A 7,558-nucleotide genomic window follows, 5' to 3' on the forward strand; every position below is an offset into this window, starting at 1 on the left:
TTGATGCAAAATTTGATCTTGATATTTATGAAAATACTCCATAAAGCCCTGTTTCATGATATACACAGGATGGTCAATATGTAATGCGACAAATTTTTGGCGGCGGCTGACACTAAATTTTTGCTTCCGGGAGCGACGGTTTGACGGCTAATCCCATATAAATTTGTCCATTCGGCGGCGGACAATTATCCATTATAAAATCAATTTGAAGTTATTCGAATGGTAATGAAATTAGTTGTACAACCAATCTTACAAACTAATTTAATTTTCATTCAAATTATTTGAGTTAAAAGTTTGCAAAATTATTAAAGCAGCTTGAAAATTATTGGTTGGTGATATTTTGGATTAATTGGCGGCTAAATTTGAGTCGAGATGAGTCGACATATTCGTCGGCGAAGTCGACTGGCAAAAAATAGTCGGCGGCAACTGCGGCGGGTTCATTCTCTGGTGATGAGTCCTGCTGGAATATTCATGGCCTGCGGCCGAAAATTGGTCGAAAACCGATCCCCAGATTTGATTTCCCGCAGGTGAAAATGTCATCCGATCCATTTGAAATTTGGTATGTGATGCCAGTTGTAGCATTGTCCTAATTTGAAGCAATATAAGTTTATTCCCACTTGTTCAAATTAATTGCAATAGAAACAAAGCAGCCAATGCTGTTAAATATATTTTCAAATTTGAAAATGTTTCATTTCAATTTACTTCACTGCTCTCATTATGTTAAGGAATGATTCAACTTTTCAAATATATTCTAAACCAAGCAGACTTTGCTGTGTCTTTTGTATTTAATATTTTCAACGTCATGAAATTTTCATTTCAAATTGAAAGCTGAACATTCCAGTCAATTCAAGTATAAAGAAGAAAATTCTAAAACTTAATAATAAAATAATTAATATAAAAAAACAAGTATATACGACCAGGCCGAATCTTATGTACCCTCCACCATGGATTGTATAGAAACTTCTATTAAAGACTGTCCTCCACAATCGAATTACTTGGGTTGTGGTATCTTAAAACTTCTTACATCTTTTTCTAAGTTGTGAGTTAGTCCATACGTTGTATATATTAGAAAAAAAAAGTTATGTATCGGTAAGTCTACAAATAATTACGAATCGATATGGACTTTTTGCACGTAGAGAGCCAGAAATGAAATATGGGGTGTCGCCTATATGAGGGCTATATACAATTATGAACTTGACATGGACCAATTTTTGTGTGATTGGGGATCGATTTATCTGAGTGCTATATATAACTATAGACCGATATGGACCTAGTTAGGCATGGTTGTTAACGACCATATACTAGCACAATGTACCAAATTTCAACTCACTCGGATGAAATTTGCTCCTCCAAGAGGTTCCAAAACCAAATCTCGGGATCGGTTTATATGGGGCTATGTACGATTATGGACTGATATGGACCACTTTTGGCATGGTTGTTAAATATCATATACTACCACCACGTACCAAATTTCAACCAGATCGGATTAATTTTGCTGCTCCAAAAGGCACCGGAGGTCAAATTTGGGGATCGGTTTATATGGGTGCTATAGATAGTTATGGACTGATATGAACCAATTCCTGCATGATTGCTGGATACCATATACTAATATAACGTACCAAATTTCAACCGAATCGGATGAATTTTGCTCTTCCAAGGGGCTCCGGAGGTCAAATCTGGGGATCGGTTTATATGGGGCCTATATATAATTATGGACCGATTTCGACCAATTTTTGCATGGGTTTTTGAGACCATATATTAACATCACGTACCAAATTTCAACTGAATCGTATCAATTTTGATCTTCCAAGAGGCTCCAGATTTCAAATCTGGTGATCGGTTTATATGGGGGCTATATATAATTATGTACCGATATGGACCAATTTTTGCATGGTAATTAGAGGCCATATACTAACACCACGTACCAAATTTCAGCAGGATTTGATGAAATTTGCTTCTCTTAGAGGCTCCGGAGTTCAAATCGGGGGATCGGTTTATATGGGAGCTATATAAAGTATGGACCGATGTGGACCAATTTTTGAGTGGTTATTAGAGACCATATACTAACACCATGTACCAAATTTCAGCCGAATAGGATAAAATTTGCTTCTCTTAGAGGACTCGCAAACCAAATTTGGGGGTCCGTTCATATGGGGGCTATACGTAAAAGTGGACCGATATGGCCCATTTGCAATACCATCCGACCTACATCAATAGCAACTACTTGTGCCAAGTTTCAAGTCGATAGCTTGTTTCGTTCGGAAGTTAGCGTGATTTCAACAGACGGACGGACGGACATGCTCAGATCGACTCAGAATTTTACCACGACCAAGAATATATATAATTTATGGGGTCTTAGAGCAAGACCCCATAAAGTATAAATTTTTATACCCTCCCCATCCTATGGTGCCGCTACTGCAATTGTTTTGAATTATATTATTATACCCTGCGCCACACTGTGGAACAGGGTATTATAAGTTAGTGCATATGTTTGCAACACCCAGAAGGAGACGCGATAGACACATGGTGTCTTTGGAAAAAATGCTCAGGGTGGGCTCCTGAGTCGATATAGCCATGTCCGTCTGTCCGTGAACACATTTTTGTAATCAAAGTCTACGTCACAGTTTTAGTCCAATTCAAATTTGGTACAAGTATGTGTTTTGGCTCAGAATATAACCCTATTGACTTTATTGAAATCGGTTCAGATTAAGATATAGCTCCCATATACATCTTTCGCCCGATATGGACTAATACGGTCCCAGAAGCCAGAGTTTTATCCCAATTTGGTTGAAATTTTGCACTACTAGTACAATTAGTAGTGTAGTCAAGTGTGTCAAATTTTATTGAAATCGGTTCAGATTTAGATGTAGCTCCCATATATAGCTTTCGCCCGATTTACACTCATATGACCACAGTGGCCAATCATTTACTCCGATTTAATTGGAATTTTGCACAGAGAGTAGAATTAGCATTGTAGTTATGCGTGCCAAATTTGGTTGAAATCGGTTCAGATTTAGATATATCTCCCATATATAGCTTTCGCCCGATTTACGCTCATATGACCACAGAGGCAAATTTTTAACTCCGCTTTAGTTGAAATTGTGCACAGGGAGTAGAATTAGCATTGTTGCTATGCCTGTCAAATTTGGTTGAAATCGGTTCAAATTTAGATATAGCTCCCATATATATGTTTTTCTGATTTCGACAAAAATGGTCAAAATACCAAGATTTTCCTTGTAAAATCGCCACTGCTTAGTTGAAAAGTTGTAAAAATGACTCTAATTTTCCTAAACTTCTAATAGATATATATCGAGCGATAAATCATAAATAAACTTTTGCGAAGTTTTCTTAAAATTGCTTCAGATTTAAATTTCAAATTTAAATTTTACTAACATTGTGTTCCACCCTAGTGCATTAGCCGACTTAAAGTTTGAGTTTATAGATTTTGTAGAAGTCTATCAAATTCTGTCCCGATCGAGTGATATTTAAATGTAGTCAGCATGGAGGAAGCTTACAATCTTGTCTTTCGCCTTTTTATCCTTTTTTAAGAACTCCGCCTTTTGAGCAGCTTCGATTGGAGGATCGCCGGTTAGAACGGTCAACAAATCGAGGGAGTCCAAATGAATCTTTACACGAAATTGCCAATCGTCGTACCCCTTGCCGTTAAACTGAGGTATTCCGTGTTGCTCTTTTTCGCCCATAACCTCTTGTATTAAAAATAACCACACGATAGACGATTGAATTTCTTTATAAAAAATTAAATCGTCTATCGTGTGGTTATTTTTAATACAAGAATATGGTATCGAAAATTTAGATCTACAAAGTGGTGCAGGGTATAATATAGTCGGCCCCGTCTGACTTTAGAATTCCTTAATTGTTCTTTTCTATACTTTAAAAAATACTTTCTAACCAAGAGCTAGCTTATTTTTTAGCTTTTATGGAAACGTTTCAGAACCTACTCTTACCGAGAAAGAACCGCCCCAAGGCTAAGCACGGTCGGTTGCAAGGAGGTAGCAATTCTCAGGGTTAGTAGGGCCGTCAAAGTTGGATCGTTACACAGTACATCAAAAGGTTCATAATTCACTAGTTGCTAATTTTATTAAGATATTGAAAAGATCTATCACACCAATATTTAACATTTTCCGAAAAGGTTTGTGAAGGCATTTGTTGACCCCTTTAAGGTGTATCTTCTTCAGTCTGAATCGGTATTATATTCACTTATGATTCTTATCACGTCTCACATAATCCTTATTTTACCTACAATATTTTCAATATGCCAATTGTATAATTTTTTTTTACAATAGGCATTTGTGATATCATTAATTATTCTTGTAGTCTCGTTAGATGAAGGTACAATTATTTTTTCATTAAGGAATGTATTAATTACATGGCCATTAAACTTTGCTATAAATTCCACACAACCAAAAAATTGTATTTGTCACATTTGCTTTTCTCCATCAAAAGCTACTTTTTATTGGCATTTAATTGGTTTCTTTTATTGATTAGAAATCGCAATTAATTGTATCTTCAATCGTAGAGTAGAAATGCAATTTCATTTTATGTTACGGTTTAATGACATCAATAATTTTTTGTATTTATTTTCTTACACCTAATGGATTCATTTCTAAGATTAGCACATTAAATAATTCTGTTAAATCAATAAAAATGAAATAATACAAGGTGTTGCCATTTATATATTTTATGAAGCTACTTAAATAAATATTTACAGTGCAGCCAAATACTAATTGACATTTTAGAAGTATAATAAACAAGTTCACGTGACCGCAAGTTCAGGCTGGCCAGGCTATATATAATCATGAACCGATATGAATTGCATACTTGTTAGAAATCATATATATATTGACATCACGTACCCAATTTTAAACGGATGGGATCAAATGCGCTCCTCCAAAAAAAAAAAAAAAAAAAAAAAGCAACGAAATTTGCTCTTTCATGAGTCTCTAAAAGTCAAATCTGGGGGTCGGTTTATATGGGGGCTATTAAGGGCAGAGCCGACTATATTATACCCTTCATTACTGTGTAGACCAAAATGTTTGATACCATCTCAAATCCTTCAATTTCGCTGGAAGCTATATAAAAGCGTATATTCCCATATACATATATTTAAACCGGAACCAATTTGGAAACATTTTTTACACATTAAGAAAATCTCTAGACTTAAAATTTAAATTCACTAACACTATGGGTAGAAACACAATGTACCATTTTGTAGATCTACATTTTACAATATAAAAACTTCTACAAAATCTATAGTGAGCGTGATTTAAACAGATGGACAAAGCTAGATCAATTCAAAATTTCATCACGTCCAGAAATTTATATACGTGATGATAATATTGTATACCTCAGTGAAATTTCTCACTCTCTTTGGCGCGAAATTAATACCGAAATAATTTAAGCACAGAGAAAATCTTTAGTACTAAGCACGCTTTGTGTACTAAGCAATTCCTAAGCAATTCCTATTCTGAACAATTTTATTTTAAATATTTTTCTTCTTGCGAATTTTAAGCACCTTAGCTAATTAGTATTTTATATAGCAGTAACAATTTTAAAAATTAACTACCTCATTTTTGTAATAAACAAATTTTCATATTCCATATTCATCCTATTAATGAACTTAAAAAAGAGGTGTTAGTCTTTTGTTTTCCGATAAACCAATTAAATCAGTTCCAAACAAATTGTCAGAATATGGAGCTTAATTCACTCTGCGTTATGCATTGTTTTATGAAAATATCATTCTTCTTTTTCATTATCTGTTTTATAGCAAAAGTACCGATACTACATAGACGGTAATTGAATTATATCTATAGGTTTTGCTCGAAAATTAGTTTTGTTTTAATTAAAAATGCTCGCAGTTATGTTGGGTAGTTAGTTAAGTGAACAAAGGAACTTTGGGTCATCAGGGCAAGACATTCAGTTGGAATGCCAAAGAAACTAAATTCCAAATTTTAAAATATTTGTATTAGATAGCAAAAAATAAACACATAGACAAAATCTATTTCCGACAATACAATCAAAGAAGAAGTACGAGTAAGATCACTACAACCTAACCTAACCTAACCTACATTTTATACCCACCACCATAGAATGGTGACGGAGGTATAATAAGTTTCTCATTCCGTTTGTAACACATCGAAATATCGATTTCCGACTACATAAAGTATATATATATATATATATATTCTTGATCAGGGAGAAATTCCAAGGCGATATAACCATGCCCGTCTGTTTGTCTGTCTGTTGTAATCACGCTACAGTCTACAATAATGAAGCAATCGTGCTGAAATTTTGCACAAACTGGTCTTTTGTCTGCAGGCAGGTCAAGTTCGCAAATGGGCTATACCGGTCCAGGTTGTGATATAGTCCCCATTTAACAGGTTGGCTGATAAGTCCCCGGTCTAACAAAAAAAAAAAAAAACACATTTTTTTGTCAAAATTCGTTTTTGTTATTCAACATAGTTCCCTTCAAGAGCGATACAACGATTATAACGACCTTCCAATTTTTTTATACCATTTTGGTAGTACTCCTTCGGTTTTGCCACAAAATAGGCCTCAGTTTCGGCGATCACCTCTTCATTGTAGCCAAATTTTTTCCCTGCGAGTATCCTTTTGAGGTCTGAGAACAAGAAAAAGTCGCTGGGAGCTAGTTCTGGAGAATTCGGTGGGTGGGGAAGCAATTCGAAGCCCAATTCATGAATTTTTGCCATCGTTCTCAATGACTTGTGGCACGGTGCGTTGTCGTGGTGGAACAACATTTTTTTCTTCCTCATATGGGGCCGTGTTGCCGCGATTTCGACATTCAAACGCTCCAATAACGCCATATAATAGTCACAGTTGATGGTTTTTCCCTTCTCAAGATAATCGATAAAAATTATTCCATGCGCATCCCAAAAAACAGAGGTCATTACTTTGCCAGCGGACTTTTGAGTCTTTGCACGCTTCGGAGACGGTTCACCGGTCGCTGTCCACTCAGCCGACTGTCGATTGGACTCTGGAGTGTTGTGATGGAGCCATGTTTCATCCATTGTCACATATCGATGGAAAAACTCGGGTGTATTACGTGTTAACAGCTGCAAACACCGCTCAGAATCATCAACACGTTGTTGTTTTTGGTCAAATGTGAGCTCGCGCGGCACCCATTTTGCACAGAGCTTCCGCATATCCAAATATTGATGAATGATATGACCAACACCTTCCTTTGATATATTTAAGGCCTCTGCTATCTCGATCAACTTCATTTTACGGTCATTCAAAATCATTTTGTTGATTTTTTTGATGTTTTCATCGGAAACAACCTCTTTCGCAGGTCCACTGCGTTCACCGTCCTCCGTGCTCATTTCACCACGCTTGAATTTTGCATACCAACCAATTATTGTTGATTTCCCTGGGGCAGAGTCCGGAAACTCATTATCAAGCCAAGTTTTTGCTTCCACCGTATTTTTTTCCCTTCAGAAAACAGTATTTTATCAAAACACGAAATTCTTTTTTTTCCATTTTTTCACAATAACAAAAGTTGCTTCACAAAAGACGCTCTATC

The sequence above is a fragment of the Haematobia irritans genome, chromosome 1, assembly GCF_050003625.1.
Source record: "Haematobia irritans isolate KBUSLIRL chromosome 1, ASM5000362v1, whole genome shotgun sequence".
NCBI lineage: Eukaryota > Metazoa > Arthropoda > Insecta > Diptera > Muscidae > Haematobia > Haematobia irritans.